Genomic DNA, 18592 nt, shown 5'->3' on the forward strand with positions numbered 1-18592 from the left:
ATCCCAGGACCCCGGGATCACGACCCGAGCCAAAGGGAGATGCCCAACCAACTGAGCCACCCAGGTGCCCTGTTAAACACCTTCTTTGACTAAAAAAGATGGAGTAATATATACTTAAAATATAAACTATCATTTGTCTCCTTAAATATTGTGAATTTTTATAACACATAGCACTTATTTAAAAACATTCTACATTTCAAATCTATAAAGGAGTAAGCATTGTCTTTCAAAGGACAAATGTCATTTGTTCTGGATAATTCATTGCCTCTCGTAACAAAAGTGCTCCTTGGACAAAATTTGCAATTTGATGACAATCATATAGATCTATATCTGTCCCTCACTGTTTACTTTTTCATATTTGTACATGATGCCTAATAAACTGGTTCTCAGTAAATTATTCTGTGAAAGGCAGACAAAAACTGAGATAAGCTGGGAAGAAAAAGGAAATGATTTAAAATGGTATTTTGCTGTCATTTTCCAAAGACAGATATTCCATTCTCACCACACCGTAAAACTGGATGGCATGCAAGTGGTAAAAGATGAATATAGTTCAGTGACAGAATATTCATGCCGAGAAAATTTTAATTAGATGCTTTTACATTTAGTTATTTATCAGTTTTATACTTTTAAATGGCACAGCTATAAATTATTTACATTTACATGATTGTGTAAAACAATCTTCTTCCTTGAGTTCCCCGCGCCCCCCTCAGGATATTAAATTGTTTATGTACAATGTCAGGGGATCTTTGAGCACTCTGTTATTATGTGGAAAATTGCATGAATATGTGTGCAGACTTGGGAGAGAAAAGTCATGACTTTTGTGACTATCTTTAAAGGTTATATGATTCCAGATATTGAGGTCATGCATTTTTCTGGGAATTTAAAATGATGCGATGTACTTCCTTCATAAACAGTGAATGGACAAATTATATCCCTATATTTACCTATATCCTGTCAAGAAAATGATTAGTAGCAGTGATAAAAGACATCATTGTAGGGGAAATTCAAACTTTGGAATTCAAATTCAGGATGATTTCACACAAACCTATTTTATTTTAGGTAGCTGGCATATGTGTGTAATGAATCTAGACCACTGAAATTCTTTGACCATTATACTGAGTACATGAATCATATAAATTGATTGGGTTGTCCACTATTTATATTTTTTATATATTTCTCAGACACTGAGGCATCTTATAAAATAGACAAAGTTACTTCTGCTCAGTTATACTTTCCAAAAAGGCAATGTGTGATTAAGTAGATTCTATAATATAAAAATATGTATTCAAATATTTGATTTTCAGGGGCACCTACGTGGTGCAGTTGGTTATGCCTCTGACTCTTAGTTTCAGTTCAGATCACAATCTAGGGCCCTGAGATCGAGCCCCCCAGTCAAGCTCCGCACTCAGCAAAGATTCGGTTTGGGAATCTCTCTCCCTCTCCCTCTGCCCCTCCACTCATGCTCTCTCTCTCTCAAATAAATACATAAATCTTTAAAATGTTTGACTTTTAGCATAATACATATTTAAGAAATGTGTGATATGGTTTAGAAAGTAAAAGCAGGGGTTCCTGGGTGGCTCACTCAGTTAAACACCTGACTCTTCGTTTCCACTCATGTCATGATCTCAGGGTCCTGAGATCGAGCCCTATGTGTGGCTCTGCCCTCATCCTGGAGTCTGCTTGCAATTCTCTCTCCCTCTCTTAGCCCCTCCCCCAGCTTGCTCTCACACTCTCTCTCTCTAAAATAAAATAAATAAAATCTTTTTTAAAAAGGAAAAGCAACTTTTTATTAATAAATAGGAAAACAGGTAACAACTATTAAGTGCTCACTACAACCCAGGTACATTTTTAACTCTATATTTATTTAGTGGTTATAAGAACTTTATGGGTGAGGTAATACTATTTTTGCATATTACAGATAAGAAAACTGAGATGCAGCGTTTAAGTTATTTGCCTCAAAATCCCACAGTTAATAAGTGATGGAGCCAGAAATCAAACTCATGGAGTCCAATGGAGGAAATTCTACTCTTAGCCAATTGTAAACACTATATTCTATTGCTTCCCTAAAAAATTCTTCCCACAAAAGGTTAAACATTTTATGCTTATATTTTTTCATGTCATCCTTGCGCAGGGGCCATGCTAATCTTTCTGTATCGTTCCAATTTTAGTATATGTGCTGCCAAAGCGAGCACTATGCTTACATTTTTTCAAGTCTAAGATTCAGTGGGAAAAGACTAAAAGGCTTTACCACTTCTCTTTACAAAGTGTTCTCTTCCCCCCTTTTTTATGAACATATAATGCAGTTGTATCTCATTTGCCTTTATAATTTTTTATATATTTGTATTTTATTTCAATCACTTTGGGTCGATTGCATTAAATGTATTTTATACAGGTCACAAAAATCATTAAATATGTTTTTTATTTTTTTCCTACACTTTCCCTCAGAAATGATTACTTAAAATAATTTTCAATAGAACTCATTTTACATTAGGCACTGATAAAAACATGAATACGGAGTCAGAAAATGTACTCTGGTCATGGTAGTGAGCCCTGAAGAAATGTTTGAATTATTTTTAACAATATTATTTTTAATTTACTTTTATTTGATGGTCCAGAAATGGCAAACCGTTATAAATTGTACTTCTTTCAGTTCTGGTGAAGTTGTGAAACTCTTATATTTATTAGGCATTTATAATTTTTTGTGTGTATGTGAATTGCCTGTTCAAATTATTTTATCCATTTTTCTACTTTTTTAAAAACATATTTTGTTAATATAATATTTTACACTATGTATTAACCAAATAGGTCTTGTGTATTATAAATATTCTCTCTCATTTAAACTCTAAAAGACATTGGGCATAGTTTGTGCTTATGGTAAAAAAAAACTAATAAAATTTCTATTAAAGCTATATATTTTATAATTAAATATAAAACTACAATTTTACAACATAATATTTTATATAAGAAATTAGAAAATCGGGGTACCTGGGAGGCTTAAACGGTTAATCTGACTTTGGCTCAGGTCATGATCTCAGGATCCTGGGATTGAGCCAGCCTCAACCTCATGCTCAATGGGGTATCTGGAAGTCCCTCTCCCTCTGCCCCTAACCCCCAACACCCTACTCGTGCTCACGCTCTCCCTCTCTCTCAAATAAATAAATAAAATCTTAAAAAAATAAATTGGAAAAATCCCTTCAAACCCAAGAAAAATGGACATCTACTACATATAGTTGTATAAATAAGCAAGGATGCTATAATATGAATTAAAATATAGTTTTAAATTTGGGGGCACTTTTTGTTAAAATTAAATACTAAATTAAAAGTGGGGCACTGACTTTTCAGAATTAAAATTATTTAAGAATTTTTGTCTCAATTTAATTTGCCTCCAGAAGTTATTTCATGATTATAATTATTTCTATTTTACACAGTAGTTTTGTGTAGATAGCTATCTGTAGATATTCCCACTTGTTCTTAAATCACTTAAATGACAATCTATATGTCAAATACTTACCAAAAAAAAAAAAAAATGAACACACACATGCACACCAATGCATGCATACAACCAGAATAGAAGTGTTTTAATGGACCATAAGAGCACTAGAAATGTGCCATTCTCCAATTAAGGAGCATTTGTGTAGCATCTGCAACAGGCCTAGCATGTTTCCATGTTCTAGTGATACAAGGGTAAATAAAACACAGTACTCGCCCTTGAGAAGTACATAGTCTGGTTGAATATGGGAGATATATATATTCTTAAGAGGTATGGAGGTAAATACAAATAGAGTTACATTCAGGCACAGTGATGGGAAAACAACCGAGTCTGGAAAAAAAGTTTCAGAGAAAGGATTCATGGAAAATGAGGTATTTGAACAGAATCCTATAGAAGCACTAGGAATTAGCTGGGCAAAGGAAACAATATATGTAAAGACAGAGAAATGTGTAACAGTCAATGGTGTTATGAGCCATTTAATACGACTGAGCAGAGGCTGAGGACAAAAAGATGGTAAGTGAGGATGGGAAAAAATGGGAGTCAGAAGCCATATCATACCAGTTTGAGGCCTTAAGATTTTAGTCTTGAGGTGAAGGATAATTTAAAATACATATACACACATGCATACATATCTGTATATATGTATATATATTATATATATATATTATATATATATGTGAGAATCTCATGGTTTCATTCATATTCCAGATGGAATTCTGCTGGCAGTTATGAAAAGACTGGAGGCAGAGATGCTAGTGGGAGGCCTGGCAAAGGTGCAAGTAGAGATTCATGAAGGATAGGCACAAAGTCACAGCAGTAGGGATGAAGAGGACATGGCAAATTCTAGAAATACTCCAGACTTAAAACTGTGAAGAGGTGATGACACATTGAAGAATTAAGGGAGGATGAAAAAAAAAAATTTAAAAAGGAGCCATGTAAATGTTAATTCCGTTAATGGGACTCTGACAGAGCAATGGATTTGCGTTAGGGTTAAGGAAAATGACTTTAATGAAATTATGTTGCATTTCTGATGCCTCTGAGTTCCAGCCCTTGCTTATTTATACTCAGGTCTATTCCCTAGTTCCCTTAGGGCATTTCTCTGCCTCCCTTGCTAAATGGCTTTAGCAAGCCAGGACAAAAAGGAGGGAGGAAGAGGGGAGGAAGAGGGGAGTAGTCAAGATTTTTTTCTCTTGGTCTGCCTGGATGTGAAAGATCCATTTTCTGGTAGTGACTGCCATGTCCTCTGTTCTTCTAGCTTCTCACCTTACTCCCCATCCCGCCACGGCCTGAGCTCTCCCAGGACTTTGGGGATTCTTGTTAAACCTTCCCTTTACTGAGTTTCTTCACCCCTAAGATACTAGTGACTTCCTGCTGTTGCTAGTTTCTATCTGGCTTCTCTTTCTTCCATCGCCTTTGTTACCAAATGCCTGAAATGGTTCCTGTCTCTTGGCTGAACTCTGATAGATGCTCTGTGGAATATTCAAACTACTGTGTACAGTTAGGAGGAATATGCAGGAAGGGACCCAGGGCACAGTTCTAGGTTGAATTTAAAGATGTAGGAGTCATCGTGTATACATAGAGAAGATAACTGTTCAAAGAGTGTATGGGTTGAAAAACAGTCAAGGATTGAGCTAAACTGGAATAAGAGAAAGAAAAATTGGGAGAAGGCACTTTATGGTTCAGAATCATTTCAAATGAACTCATGAAAAAGTGAAATTTAAAGAGAAACTGAAAATAACTATAATTTTCATGAGTTAAGGTAGAAGAGTAAGGCTTTCTTGGTACAAATATACTATAAGCACAAGCATGGAGATGAATACAAAAATACAGATAAAGATGGAAGGGGTTGAGAGGTAGTGATGGAGAAAGGTTATTTCCTGAACTGAAAAGTCTGGACTTAGAGAGGCAAAGACTTTTAAAAAAATGTTTTATTTGGATTAATAGTCCTCAATATTCAGGAGTTACCTTTTGGCAATCTGTTATCAAGATCCTAACTCCCATACAGAAATTAGTGCACATAAGGAAGTCAGAAAAACTAATCTGGTTTTATATTTTTGAAATAGTTTCAACAAAGTTTGGGATACAAATGGCACCTAATTTGGGCACCTGGGTGGCTCAGTCGTTAAGCGTCTGCCTTCGGCTCAGGTCATGATCCCAGGGTCCTGGGATGGAGTCCCACATCAGGCTCCCTGCTCCGCAGGAAGCCTGCTTCTCCCTCTCCCACTCCCCCTGCTTGTGTTCCTGCTCTCGCTATGTCTCTCTCTGTCAAAGAAATAAATAAAATCTTTAAAAAAAAAAAAAAAGGCACCTAATTTTCCAGGTATATTTGAATTTATTGCGCTCTCCCTTGGATGTAATAACTCCATTTCTAAAAAGTAAAATAAAAATAGCTATCAGTGAGTTTGACAGCCACCAACAAAATAAATCCATTCATAGGCAGGGTGTTCTACAAATACAGCCAGCAAAGACCATGCAAAATGCCATATTGAACATACCTAGATTTTAATTAATCTCAAGAATGAGTTTTATCTCTTTCCATTACTTTCTAAAGTGTAGTTCCTGTATGGAGTTTGCCAAAGAGATGGTTAGTAGTTCCAAAAATTTGTGTTTTCAGCCACATTAGATGTTTCAACTTCTCATTATTTTAAGTCTTCTGAAGAGTTTCCTAAAATAACTTTTATTCATTCATTCATTAATAGTAAATAATATTTTTGTCTGACAGAGATGGTATACTAATAGTCTTTTGAGCTACAGTATTATACAAAGCTTCTAGAAAGGAAGCATAAATAGACTGCCTAAATTATCTGTAATAATTATGAATAACATAAGCAAATATTAAGCCTAAAATAATGTATAAAGGCAGCTCAAATGGAGTCAAGTATGATTTTTATAGAGCCATGGTTCTCAACCTGAGATTATTTTGCTCTGTAAGAGCCTTTGGCACTGCTGGGAGAGAGTTTTGATGATCACAACAGTGGGATGGCGGTGGGGGATGCTACGGACATCTAGTAGAGGCCAGAGATGCTGCTACATAACCAGCACATGACAAGCCCCAAAGAATTATCTGGCTGAGAAGGTTAACAGGGCCAACGCTGAGAAATCTTGCTACAGAGCCCTGCAATACAAAGTGGCACTTTTTAGATATTGTTATACATAAGCTTATGTGGAGTAGATTTTTATGATGATGGTGACTATTTCATAGGTCATCTAATTATCTGAAGATAACAGTCCTGTTCCATAATACATCCACATATATTAAGTAGTGTTTCAGAAAATACCCATTTTCTAATTAAACTATTTTTCTGAAATGTCATACGTTTTGTGTTTCGAGTGCTTTAAAGAACTAATTTCTTAATGCAACACATAAAATATATTAAGGCCCACATTTTTATTTGTTTACATGTTTTTATAATAATAAATTCTTGAAATGTTTTATTTCCTTTAACTGAGATGGCACTTGTTAAGTTACTCTTTAAATTTAAAAAAACTGTGTTTTCTGAAATTGGAGCACTAAATTTTCAAATTCATTTGCTTAACAGTATTTGTGGAAAACAATAATAAAGCTCTAAATATTTATAAATTATTAAAAGCAAATGTAATTAACCCCTGTAAGTATCTCAAATGAATCATATTTTCTCCTTTACATTTAATAGTGTGTGAAACTAATTTGACTTCTATTTACTCCTTTGAGAACCATCTTTATAAATATTACTGGCAGAGCAGAGGAAATACCATTTCTTACGATACGTATGCAAGAACAACTAGCACTGATTTCTTGACTGATCTAATTCTAACAGATATCTGCCAAAACAATCAAATCAGCTGTCCAGTCAGACATTGTTAACGGAGTACTACCTAAGGTATCATCACCAAAAGCTTCTACAATGTCCTTGCAGTATTCTCCTTGGATTTAGAGCTCATTTCAAATTGTATGGGAAGTGAAGTAGTAACAGAGGTATGAGATTTGGAGTCAGACCTAGATTGGATTCCATTTTTAATCCAAATTAACACCTCTGTGTCTGCATGTCATCGTCATAATGTAATCCCCACATAACTGTTCTTGTTCTGGCTCTGATCTAAGAACTGCACCCCCCACCCTACACTGGAGTCAGTCTTTCATTGAAAATAATGTGGATTATATGGAAGGTTTTGTGGTAAAACACAGGAGAAGGAGCTATTGCACACATTTTCCAAAGCAATTTATCCTTTAAACATCTGCATGATCTCTGTTCCCTTCGGTAGCTGCCCCACAGGGTTGTCTCTGTTGCCTCTTGTACTGACTCTCCTTCAGAAACCTCCTACACACAGTAGCCCTGGCTCTGATGCGGGAAACAAAGGCAGAAGAAAAATTATTAAATTTCCTTACTACCTAGAGTCCACTGACAAGTCCTTGAAACAGGCAGACTGACATTCCTCTAGGGACTCAACTGCCTCAATGTTAATACTTTGCTAAGGGCAAAAGGCAATCCTAGCCTGCCCTCCCCCACCCCTCCCAGGACCCTGTAAGTCTACTTTATTTATTTATTTATTTTAAAGATTGTATTTATTTATTTGCTAGAGAGAGAGAGCACAGGCGAATGAGAGTGAGCAAGAGTACAAGCAGCGGGAGCTGCAGACAGAGGGAGAAGCAGGCTCCCTGCTGAGCAAGGAGTACGATGTGGGACTTGATCCCAGGACCCTGGGATCATGACCTGAGCTGAAGGCAGCCGCTTAACCGACTGAGCCACCCAGGCGTCCCTAAGTCTACTTTAATGTATAAAAATACCTTTGGAAACTTCCTTTATCTCTAAACCCCCCAAGTTATGTTTTGGAAATCATCCCCCAAACATATGGCTCACTGGGTCTCATGACTAAGGTTTTATTAAACCAAATAAATGACATTTTCCCAACAATAGCTAGCCTTCGCAAGGTCCTGGAAACTTTGCTTCCAAAATTCCTTAGAGACTTAACGCTATCTGTAACCCCCTCCCAACTTGTAAGTATATAATGGACCACTCCCCATGACCCCCATGCAGCTTTTTCTGCCCACGGGTCCTTTCCCCATGCTTTAATAAAACCACCTTTTTGCACCAAAGATGTCTCAAGAATTCTTTCTTGGCCCTCGTCTTCGAAACTACATCAGCTCTGCTCCCCCACATCTTGCCTTCCCACCTTCTTTCCTTTAACTCTCCCCACCATTTTGCCTTTGATGAACAATTTCTCTTCCCTCCAGCCTCTCTTTTTTTCACTTTCCAGTTGCCCTCTTTAGAAGTGGAAAAGTCTGAATTTTCTCCCTTAAATATAATGGGAGGCAAGAGTACCTACCTCTAGGAGCTATTGTGAAATTAAAGTTAAGGCCTAAGATTCTAGCACACTCTGTTGCATATTTAAACATTCAATCAATGTTAGTAAATTGCTAGTTCCTTGCTTCCTTGTATAAAAGCAAATTTTAAATTTCTCAGGGAAGATGAAGACATAAAACAGCCCCATGAAGGGGCGCCTGGGTGGCTCAGTTGGTTAAGCGACTGCCTTCGGCTCAGGTCATGATCCTGGAGTCCCGGGATCGAGTCCCACATCGGGCTCCCTGCCCAGCAGGGGGTCTGCTTCTCCCTCTGACCCTCTGACCCTCTTCCCTCTCGTGCTCTCTATCTCTCATTCTCTCTCAAATAAATAAATAAAATCCTTAAAAAAAAAAAAAAACAGCCCCATGAAGAAATTAGAAAAAAGAAATCCTCATCATTGTTTGGCTTAGAGGTAAAATTAAAACATTTTTGTCAAACTGCAAGGGCAGTCCTTCTAGATATTATAATCTAAACATTGTCAAAATTCCTCATAACTAAATGTTATAAATTCAATGTTGAGATGGCAATCACTAAAATAACCAAGCCCACAGAAATTGAGCAATGGCATCTTGCCAAAGATAATATTATATACAAAAGAAAATCATGTTCCTCATCAAAATGAGTAATGAAGAACTAAAAACAACCTACGTAAATTCTTGGAAAATGAAATTCAATTAAAAATTTAGTGTTGACTTTTTACTTCATATTTGGGCCCATTTGGAGACTTTTAGACTATTAGGTTTTGACAGGATTAAACACAAGCTTTTACTGGGTCCATTATTTCCTATACGTTTTAAAGTTGAAAAGGTCATTGTTGTTTTTTTTAAGTAATGCATTTTATTACAACCTTAAGTAGTTGAGCATGCGTTCCTCTAAAATGGGAATGTTCTTTCCATTTGTACAAAAATGTTTAAGCTGATGGGCTGTATCATAGCATCGTTATTAATGCCCATTCTTAAATTCATATCAAACACTAAGCATTTCTTAAAAAAATACAATCAGTCTTATCTAAATACAAGGTTTTCTAATTTCTTTTATCAAATTTTCTTTCTTTATCCAACACCTTGACCCAAATTTGCATCTTGCCAGTCTTGGCTCTACACATCTTTCCCAGAATGATCTCACTCACATCTTTGGATTCCACTGTTCACCAGGTGAAAATACCTCCTCAACTAATCTCAGCCCATAATTTTCACCTGACATCCAAGCCCACAGAGTTACCTATTAACTAGGGATCTTCATCTAGGTATCCTGCAGATACCTTAAATGATATGCTCTCTTTCTTCCCCTGATTAACCTCCTTGGAGCTTCCTATAACCTGCATTGTCGGTGCACAAGCAATTTCTTTTTGACGTAGACCAAATAAGTGAAATCGAATGAACATGTGAATTAATGAGTTAATTCTTTAGAAAATATCTTGGGCTTCTGTGCAGAATATTTTCCCTACTGTCTTTGAAAAAAAATCTTTGTCATTTTCTCTCATTATAAAAATTCTGACAAAAATTAACTTAAGTCTGACCTTGAGAATATTCATCTCTAGCTACCATGAGTCACCCTAGTCTGACCTACTCTCCTAAGGTCAGTGCCATACAGTTTATCACTTATTTATAACATGCTTGTTGTTCTCTGTTTTTGGTAATGTTAATATGTCCAGATGTTTGGTATGCTAACATTACCTAGAATTTGGACTAACTGAGAAGGGCAAGGCTTCTATTTCTTATAAAACATGCATAGCACAATGCTGACAAAAAATTCTTGGCACACACAGATCACTTATCTACCAAATCATTAACAGGCATTTAGTGAGCCTTTACTAAGCACCCAACACTGTTTAGATTCTGCAAAAATATTAACATATTTATTATGTTAATTGCTATTTGTGGAGAGATATAAAGATGGAGGCATGATACAGACATTAGCTGATCATTATCAAAATGAATTTTAATGTTTACCCATTTAGTTTTTGTACTTTCATCTTAAACAACCTCTAGAAGTTTGAAATGTAAACATTCTCTAATGCTTTTTGCTAAAACTTCTATCATCAATGGCACTTTGCCCAAAAGAAAGCTATCATTGAGACAGGCCTGAGAGTCTCAAGAACATTAACCGCCCTAAGCATTTTGTGAAGCAAAGGGCAAAATGGTGATTCATTAGATCTAAAAATAAATATGAGTTTGTAAAGGATGAAAAACTGAGCATCGTAAGTCATTTCTACAGTTTAATATAAGAATCTATCATATCCTAATCTGTTCATATTTTTCATTATAAACTATGCTACCTTTAAAGTGCATCTACTTTTCCAGTGAAATACTGATTCTAAATAAGAAAATGGCAGAACAGGGATAACAGGTATATTATATATAATATGTATATTATATATAATATATATAAAACAAATATTTGTATTTGTTAAATATATATTATATAATGTAAATTATAGTATTATATATTTAATAATATATATGTTATATAAAAATATATTATATATATAACAAATATAGACATGCTACCACTAAGCACTGCCCTCCCAACACTCAGACAGCTACAGTCATAAATAAATGATTAAAATCGTTTACTATTGAGCCCAGAGGCAGTCTCAGAATCCCACTCTACACAACACTAGAGGCAAACACTACCAGTTGATTAATATGGGTATGTGTAGTAAACCTATTTCTCACCTGCTCTAGAATCAGAACTTACAGAAAGTTGCCCAACAAAGTATCTGTCTTATTTTATGCTTCAAATGACTAGCACAGTTCCTGATTTAGGACAGGCACTAAATAAATTATATATCCTTTATTTATACATATATGTATATGCACTTGCTTTAAATGACAAGTAAAGACACAACTTACAGCTAATTCTGAGCTCCATTATCTCTAGGCAATTACCATTACAGTCCAAAATTATAGATTCATCGCTGAAGGTCTCTGAATTGAATGAAATTGTTTAATTGTCATTTGGTTACTTTAAAGAAATATAATCAGTAGAATTCAGTAATGACACTATTTATGCATTCTATTAGTAACTTATATGTAAAATATTCTATAGGCAATTTGTACAAAAATATGGAATGGGAGAAGATATTTGCAAATGATATATCCAATAAGGGGTTAATATCCAAAATAAAGAACTTAAACAGCTCAATGCCAAAAAAAAAAAACTCACAAAATACAAAAACAAATAGTCTGATTAAAAATGTGCAGAGGATTTGAAGAGATGTTTTCCCAAAGAAGACATACAAATGGCCAACAGGCACATGAAAAGATACTCAACCTCACTCATCATCAGGGAAATTCAAATCCAAATCACCATGAGGTATCACCTCACACCAGTCAGAATGGCTAAAATCAAAAAGATAAGAAATGATAAGTTTTGGTGAGGACATGGGGAAAAGGGGGCCCTAGTGCACTACTGGTAGAAAGGGAAATTGGTGCAACTATTTTCGAAAACAGTGTGAATCTTCCTCAAAAAAATTAAAAGTTGAAATACCATGTGATCTGCTATACCACTACTGGGTATTTACTCAAAGAAAATGGAAACACTAATTTGAAAAGGTGTATACACCCCTCTGTTTATTGCAGCATCACTTACAATAGCCAAGATATGGAAGCAACATAAATGTCCATCCATAAATGAATGGATAAAGAAGATGTGATATATATATATATATGTATACATATATATACACACACACACACAATGCACATATGTACAATGCAACACCAGCCATAAAAAAAGAATAAAATCTTACCACCTACAGCAACATAGATGTATCTAGAGAGTATTATGCTAAGTGACATGAATTAGAGAAAGCTAAATACCGTAAGATTTCACTTATATGTGGAATCTAAAAAACAAAACAAATGAAGAAATGAACTAAAAAGCAGAATCAGACCCATAAATATGGAGAACAAACTGGTGCTGGCCAGAGGGGAGGGAGATGGGGGGATGGGCAAAATGGATGAAGGAGAGTAGGAGACAATGGCTTTCAGTTATGGATTGGATAAGTCACGGGGATACAAGGTACAGCATAAGGAATATAGTCAATGATATTATGATAGCATTGTATGGTGACAGATGGTAGCTACAGCAGTGACCATAGCAGAACATAAAGAGATGACGAATCACTATGCTGTACACCTGCACCCAATGGATTACTGTGTGTCAACTATACTTCAAGTGAAAAAAAGTCATTCAGTTTCTTTAAAGAAAATGTAATTGGTAGGATTCAGTAATGACACTATTTATTCTACTAGTAACTTATTTGTAAGATATCACATAGGTAGTTATTACAAAATATGGAATAATTGTATTAATCAAAATATGAAAAAATAGAACACTGAGTTACTAAGAATGAAACAAAAATATAGAGTAGTGAGTCTTAAACATTTTTAAGTGGATTTAATAGGACTCACTTCTTGGGACTAAGTTTTTGTCTTGTTTGGTTTTTTGTTTTAAGTAAGCTCTAGGTCAAACGTAGGGCTTGAACTCAGGACTCCTAGATTAAGAGTCACATGCTCTACTGACCCCAATTTTTAAACATTTTAGGAACACTATTCTTTCTTTGAATAAAATTCTACTCATCCAGCCAATGTATCAGAGGTTGAATTCTTCTAGTCGAAGATGAAGAGGTATACCTAGTTAATCTTGCAGTACCACTTAAACACACACACACACACACACATAAATCTATCCTCAAGAAAACTGTTTTGAAAAATGCTCAGAAAATTAGGACCTGAGTTTCTCTGCTCTATCACATAGTCTTCAGTTGTCTCACCCACTTTCCTTTCATCAGGATTTCCTTTATCACAATTGAACTCATGGATCATTTCACTAGATACGCATTTACTATAATGTACTTTTTGTGAAGGCAAATTAGTTGACATAGCTTAGCAATGGAAATAGCATATATTTTCCACATTTCACATTAAATCCATTATGGTAAATAATATAAATATTTTGTTTTCATTCATTTATATTAATGTAGGAGATGTACTTAATATATGAGAATCCCAAATTTTTTGTCTATAAAATCTCATCATGAGGGGTGCCTGGGTGGCTCAGATGGTTAAGCGTCTGCCTTCGGCTCAGGTCATGATCTCAGGGTCCTGGGATTGAGCCCCGTATCGGGCTCCCTGCTTGGCTTCTCCCTCTCCCTCTACTGTTTCCCTGCTTGTGCTCTCACTCTCTCTGTCAAATAAATAAAATCTTTAAAAAAATAAAAACAAAATAAAGAAATAATAAAATAAAATCTCATCATGAGATTATGAGAAAAAATACTATACTATTTTACAGTACAGTAAAAACATATTAATATATCATACTAAATATTAATAGATTATAGATAATACTATATACACCTGACAAAAAAGTGAGGGAGTATTGCCACAAATGATTAAAGTCAACTGAAATACTGCTTTTTTAAACTATTACTGAAAAAAGCAACAATTGCAGCAAAATCCATTGTACCCTGAGCTCCAAAGCATTATTCAAGATCAATGCCCCCACATAGATTTATTATTAGATACAATATAAAGTCTTAGATTGCACAGTCCCCTGAATGTAAATTTTCAAGTTGTTTCTCCAAAGTAAGTAGGAGGGAAAATAACTTTGCAATATCTTCCCTTCCCAAACTCGTTTTTTATTTTGCTAAGCTTAATGAAAAAACATTTTCCTTCTGTGTTAAAAAACAATACCCATTTTCTAGAGAGGAGTTTGGTGTGTCATTAAGAAGTTAAGTAGATATAATGGAATTAAGAGGAATTTCCCTGAAAGCCAGGGACAGCATACAAAGAATAATATAATTTAACAATAGTTGATCAACATCATATTAAAAGGATTATGGAGAAATGAAGCTGTCTCTACAAGCCACAGACAAAATAAATGTCATTCCTCTAAAGCTATTTGCCATCTAGGGCCTTTTATTCTTTTCAAACATCCTCACTGAATGCTAAATGTTACTTCTTTTATTTAGCAAGAAAAATTCTGCTTTGTGTATCTGCTTGTAGCTTAAAATCTAGGAAAACATTAACTATTCACTTTTTAGAAGTTATCATACTTTTTTTATTAGACCACATGGATGACTTAACAGTATATAGCCGAAATATATCAATTTGTATCCCTCCACAAAATAAAAAATGCTTTTTCTAATTGTAAGTTGATGTAATGTCTTGCGCTTACCTATTTAGTTATACAAACAAATCATGCAAAACTATCAAGACCACTGTTAATCTTACTGTTCAATACCCGTCCATAAAAATCATTATGAAATTTATGTGAGTACGTTCATACATAGTAAATATTTTAAATTCGTGTGTGTATACGCATATGTGCAAACCATCTTATCTCAAAATGACCAGTATTGGGAAAAAGAAATTATGTTTCCTAACACACTATTAAGCATCATTTGAGTAAATAATAAGACTCTTATAACTATCAGGTCTACATCTTTGCCTTGACTACTGAGAAGAGTAAAGCTAGAACCCAACAAACTTTCCTAACCCATTTTCTTGTGTTTCTTAGGTTTTCATGTTTCTTTAGTAACAGTGCTACCGTATCAGTTCTATATTGCTGTTGTTATTATAAGTTGGCAGCAAATTCAGCTCAACATAACTTAGTTGCCTTTCTGAGTTTTTTTCTGCACAAATGATATTCGACTCTAATCACATGATGCTCTATACTGTCATTCTCAACCAGCTAGGCTACATAGTTTGTACTTTTTTAAAGTTCACTGTGCCTAGCACTGCTGTAGTACATTCAGTTATCAAGAGAATCACATCATAAAAAAAATTTAACCTATATGTCAACCTACTTTTCTTAGATACTCAATGTTATTTAACCCAGATAAGTAGCAACCACCAAATTCTGTTTTCCAGGGGAAAAAAATTAGTCAATGTCTGCAATTTCAATATCTCCATGCATTTTACGTGCTAAGAACTGTGCTTAGTTCTGAGAAGATAATTATGAAGACATTAATACTTTTACACTTGCATGTGAAATAAAAGTTAAAGGACCTAAATGACCACAGTTCATCCAGAGTTTTTTCTCTCATGTAACAATCCTGGGATCCTAGGGGAAGTTTCGTAACTATGCACCACTTACTGTCACTGAAGTCTCTGAGGATTCACATGTGTAATTTACCCTCTGTAATATTATTGCTGAAATTCAGCCAAATTCTTGGGCTCATTACTACTGAAATAGTCTTTTGAAACAATCTGTTTTGGGAAATAACACTAGCTTTGCATTTCTATCACGATTGTGTGCAGCTTTGCTGCTTTGTATGTCAGTAGTTTATAACTTAGTATACTTTTGTTTTGTTTTGGAATGTTCTCCACAAAACCAAGTTTGTGATAGATGCTTAATAAATGTTTATTTACTGAGGTAACTTCACATTTTAAACTTTTCCCAAGAAATAATTAAATAACTCTCCACAGTGCCGAGTTCCACAAAAAAATGGGCCCCTGGAGCTTTTGAAAATATGCTGATTTGTTTTGGGGAAAAATCATATATAGGAGAATTAAATCAAACTCCTAGCTTTGAGGACTGATTATCATTTTATGACTTTTTGCATCCCTAGTGACTAGTTTATAGGAGCATGTACTCGAAACCGAATTTGTATTTGTGCCTTACAGTAGGGCAAAAATAGAATTTTTATTCCATCTAACTTACCATGACTCTGGGAATGCCCAATTAAGGTGGGGGAAAAGCCAATAATATTTTATCCATGAAATATGCACATACGCAGTCTGTTAACAAAAATTCTTTATGTCTGACCCTTACACATATTAATTTATAAATCAAGCTAACCAGAAAAAAAAGATCATGCCAGTAATAATTCAGAAATTAACACTTCTACTTCTTTCTTTATTTCATCTGCATTCATAAATGGCAATGTAGAGTAAAACTTTTACCAGTTGCTTCATCTTTCTCTTTTGCAATTGCACTAATGTTCCTTCACTGAAGCTTTAAAAAAACTATCACAAGAAGAATAGTTATACGACTACACATTTTACTGCATAATTTGCAAGCTGATGAAAAGTCCTTATGAACTACATTTTATCAGGTACAAAAAATTGAAAGAGATAGGTATTTATTGTTTATCCCATGTGATCTCTTAAAATATCTCACACGCTAACCTGGCTTTCTTCCTATTGAATTCATTCTGAATCTTGAATAGGTTTTAGTTTATGGGCAATAATAATAACCCATTCAACTTTGTATCAAAAGCCAACAACATCTATTTAAACACCACCACCAAAATAAATGCTATAGCTCTATAAATTGTTATATTTCTAGTGCTCTAAAAATCCATGCTTCTATTTGATAATAATAAATGATATACTCATGGCCTCATATTACCAGACAGAACAAAATGTCATACAGATTCCTGATATATCGTTTTATTAAAGAAGTAATGTGTATCAAGACATATCACAGCTCAAGGTAATGTAACTCTCACCAAATAATGACAAACAAAAATGATCTATATTAATGTATTTCAAAATATTCATGACCTAAGGTAAAGGATATCCTGTTTACATGCCTGATTTGTTTCTGTTAGCTAGCCAAGTCTAATTTTGAAACAATTTAATATGGTAAACTTTCACTATGCATTCAGTTAAAGAATGTGCTTAGATATATCACTTGAAAGAGATAAACTGTTTCTATCACTTCAGATGGGAGTTTGCTCCCTAAATATAAAACACTTAGCTCTTCTTTCAAGTTATTTGGATATTTCATACTTTATCTTGTCAGAACCTCCTTGCAGTCTATCTAAATATTTATGTCTTTAGAAGGTTCTAATCCAATGGGCCAAAACCATTTTTTCCCTATCTGAAATGACCTAGGGCTATAAAGTCTAAAGAATATGCCTACGATTCTAAATAGGTATGTTACTAAACAAATTTGTGAAACTCCTTTTCTTTTATCAAACAAAAACCTTCATACTAACAGCTCCTACAGCTGGGAAGAAAAATCAAGGAAGAGCATTCATTTTCTCCACAGTAAATTAACCCTATGTTGAAATAATCATACCACATAAGACTTTTGTGTGACAAGTTGAAATTCTTTTAAAGTGAAATAATCCAGAAGCGTTCATGTAAGTAATAAATGACAATTGTATGCATGATTCTTTTTGTCTCTAATAATAGGATTCTAGTTTTTAAAAATTACATTTACTGAATATTTATCTAGCTCAATTTGCACAGCATACTCAAAATCTTCATTTAGTAATTCTGAGAGTCATAGGCATCATTCTATTAAAGAAAAAAAAAACTACATTCCTCAGAATGCTTATGAGTTAATAACTGGGGGACATAATTTTTACTGAATGATCAAAGTGGCAATGTTAGGGATGTGACATTTAAACTGACTCAGCCAGAGTATGGGAAAGGTGGTTCTAGCCAGAGGGTATACTGGTGAGTGTGAAGCCTTTACAGTAAGAAAGAATTGCAACTTAGCAAAATAAACTAAAAATTGGCTATTGTTTCCTTTTTCTTTAAATTTTTTATTGTTATGTTAATCACCATACATTACATCATTAGTTTTTGACGTAGTGTTCCATGATTCATTGTTTGTGCATAATACTCAGTGCTCCACGCAGAACGTGCCCTCTTTAATACCCATCACCAGGCTAACCCATCCCCCCACCCTCCTCCCCTCTAGAACCCTCAATTTGTTTTTCAGAGTCCATCGTCTCTCATGGTTCGTCTCCCCCTCCGACTTACTCCACTTCATTCTTCCCCTCCTGCTATCTTCTTCTTCTTCTTTTTTTTTTCTT

At 34.7% G+C, this 18592-nt stretch overlaps 1 protein-coding gene and 1 non-coding gene across 9 annotated transcripts in view; both read right to left on the reverse strand.

Annotated features, from left to right (window-relative positions):
* DGKB (diacylglycerol kinase beta) overlaps positions 1 to 18592 on the reverse strand; it is a 710493-nt gene that overhangs the window by 666851 nt on the left and 25050 nt on the right. The window lies entirely within an intron of this gene.
* On the reverse strand, positions 2090 to 2192 carry LOC112825368 (U6 spliceosomal RNA). Its single transcript, XR_003208667.1, has one exon. It is a non-coding gene; the product is annotated as a U6 spliceosomal RNA (small nuclear RNA).

This window comes from Callorhinus ursinus, unplaced genomic scaffold (assembly GCF_003265705.2).
Source record: "Callorhinus ursinus isolate GAN/ISIS: 27379988/994484 unplaced genomic scaffold, GSC_fseal_2.0 scaffold12, whole genome shotgun sequence".
In the NCBI taxonomy this organism is placed as follows: domain Eukaryota; kingdom Metazoa; phylum Chordata; class Mammalia; order Carnivora; family Otariidae; genus Callorhinus; species Callorhinus ursinus.